We start from the raw sequence: 3232 nt of genomic DNA, 5'->3' as shown, positions 1-3232 counted from the left end.
TGTCTTCCCCTCTGATTTACCCCAATTCACTTTTCCTTTCCTTCTCCTAATTGTCCTCCGTGTTATTCCTTATGCTCCACAAGTAAGTGAAACCATATGATAACTGACTTTCTCTGCTTGACTTACTTCACTCAGCATAATCTCCTCCAGTCCTGTCCATGTTGATACAAAAGTTAGATATTCATCCTTTCTGATGGCTGTGTAATATTCCATTGTATATATGGACCATATCTTCTTTATCCATTTGTCTGTTTAAGAGCATCTTGGCTCTTTGCATGGTTTGGCAATTGTGGCCATTGCTGCTCTAAACATTGGAGTCCATATGACCTTCTTTTCACTACATCTGTATCTTTGGGATAAATACCCAGTAGTGCAATTGCAGCACCATAGAAAACCCCAGACTCTTACATATAGAGAACAAGGTGGTGGTTACCAGAGGGGAGGTAGGTGGCAGGGATGGGTGAAATATATAAAGGGGATTAAGATATACTTATTATTATGAGCATTGAGTAATGTATAGAATTGTTGAATCATTATGTTGTACACCTGAAACCAAATCACTGTATTGTATACCTGAAACCAATATAACACTGTATATTAACTATATTGGAATAAAAAAAGTTAAAAATAGAGTTATTGAATGATTTAGCAATTTTACTCTTGGGTATTCGTCCAAAGAAAACAAAAACACTAATTTAAAAAGATATTTGCACCCTTATGTTCAGTGCAGCATTATTTACAATAAACAAGTTATGGAAACAATCTGAATGTCCATCAGTGGATGAATGGATAAATAAAATGTGGTATATATGCACAGAATGAGATACTATTCAGTCATAAAAAAGAATGGGATCATGCCATTTACAATAAACTGGGTGGACCTTAAAGACATTATGCTAAATAAAATCAGAGAAAGGCCATTTGAAGTGCCATATGATCTTGGTTATTTATGGAATCTAAAAAGCAAAACAAAACAAAACAGAAAACAAGCTCATAGACACAGAGAACAGATCGGTGGTTGCCAGAGGGGATGCGGATGAGAGTGGGTGAAATGGCAAAAGAGGTAAACAGTTACGAACTTTAAGTTATAAAATAAAGTAAGTCATGGAGATTAAAAAAAAAAAAACTGGGGTGGTTTCTTGAAAAGATACCCAAAAGTTGACAAATTTTTAACTAGATTAAGAAGAAAAAGGAGAATAGTCAAATGAATAAAATCAGAAATGAAAAAGGAGATAGTACAACTGATACTTAAGAAATATAAAAGCTCAAAAGAGACTTGTAGGAGCAATGGTTAGCGAAAAAATTGGATAACTTAGGAGAGATGCTTCAATTACTAGAAACAGACAGCTTACCATGACCAAAATATGAAGAACAGAAAATCTGAACAAAACTATAACTAACAAGAAGATCGGTTAACAGAAAGTTCCTAACAAAGAAAAGCCCAGGACCAGATGCTTCACAGGTGAATCCTATCAAAGATGTAAAAAAGAATTAAGGCCAATGCTTCTCAAACTGTTCCAAAAAATTGAAGAGGAGTAAAAATTCTCAAACTTATTTTATAAGACCAACTTCACCCTGATATCAAGGCCAGATAAAGATACTACAAGTAAAGAATACTCATAGGCAAATATTCCTATAGAATATAGGTGCAAGGTCCTCAACAAAATATTAGTAAATAGATTTCAACAGTACATTTAAAGGATCATATGTAGAAAAAGAATTTGACAAAATACAGGATCCTTTCTTGATAAAAACCATCAATAAAGCAGGGATAGATTGAACATATATCAACATCATAAAGGCCATAGATGAAAGACCCACAGTTAATATCATCCTCAGTGAGAAGAAACTGAGAACTTTTCCTTTACAGTGAGGAATAAGACAAGGATGTTCATTCTCATCATAACTATTCAACATAGTACTGGAAGTCTTTGCCTCAGCATTCAGATAACGGAAAGAAGTAAGAGGCATTTGATTGGAAGGAAGAAGTCAAACTTTAACTATTTGCAGATGACATGATACACTATGCAGAGATCCCAAAAGACTCCATCAAAAAGTTATTAGAACTAATACATGAATTCATCAAAGTTGCTGGATATAAAATAAATGTGCAAAAATCAGTTGCATTTCTATACACTAATAATGAAGCAGCATGAAAGGAAATCAAGGAATCCATTCCATTTACAATTGCACCAAAAATAACAAGATACCTATGAATAAACCTAACTAAAGAAGTAAAAGATCTGTACTCAGAAAACTATAATCACTTATGAAAGAAATTGAAGAGGGCACAAAGAAATGGAAAGACATTCCATGTTCATGAATGGGAAGAACAAACATTGTTAAAATGTCTATACTACTCAAAGCAATCTACACATGTAATGCAATCCCTACCAAAATAACACCATTTTAAAAAAATTTTATTTTATTTTTAATTTTTTTTAATTTATTTTCAGCGTAACAGTATTCATTGTTTTTGCACCACACCCAGTGCTCTATGCAATCCGTGCCCTCTTCAATATTCACCACCTGGTTCCCCCAACCTCCCACCCCCCGCTTTTTCAAAACCCTCAGATTGTTTTTCAGAGTCCATAGGCTCTCATGGTTCACCTCCCCTTCCAATTTCCCTCAACTCTCTTCTCCTCTCCATCTCCCCTTGTCCTCCAGGCTATTTGTTATGCTCCACAAATAAGTGAAACCATATGATAATTGACTCTCTCTGCTTGACTGATTTCACTCAGCATAATCTCTTCAGTCCCATCCATGTTGCTACAAAAGTTGGGTATTCATCCTTTCTGATGGAGGCATAATACTCCATAGTGTATATGGACCACATCTTCCTTATCCATTCGTCCATTGAAGGACATCTTGGTTCTTTCCACCATCCATTGGCGACCATGGCCATTGCTGCTATAAACATTGGGGTTCAGATGGCCCTTCTTTTCACTACATCTGTATCTTCGGGGTAAATACCCAGTAGTGCAATTGCAGGGTCATAGGGAAGCTCTATTTTTAATTTCTTGAGGTATCTCCACACTGCTCTCCAAAGTGGTTGCACCAACTTGCATTCCCACCAGCAGTGTAAGAGGGTTCCCCTTTCTCTGCATCCCCTCCAACACATGTTGTTTCCTGTCTTACTAATTTTGGCCATTCTAACTGGTGTAAGGTGGTATCTCAATGTGGTTTTAATTTGAATCTCCCTGATGGCTAGTGATGATGAACACTTTTTCAT

Source organism: Neovison vison, chromosome 6 (assembly GCF_020171115.1).
Source record: "Neovison vison isolate M4711 chromosome 6, ASM_NN_V1, whole genome shotgun sequence".
Classification (NCBI taxonomy): Eukaryota; Metazoa; Chordata; class Mammalia; order Carnivora; family Mustelidae; genus Neogale; species Neogale vison.
Note: the sequence above shows the minus strand (reverse complement) of the source record.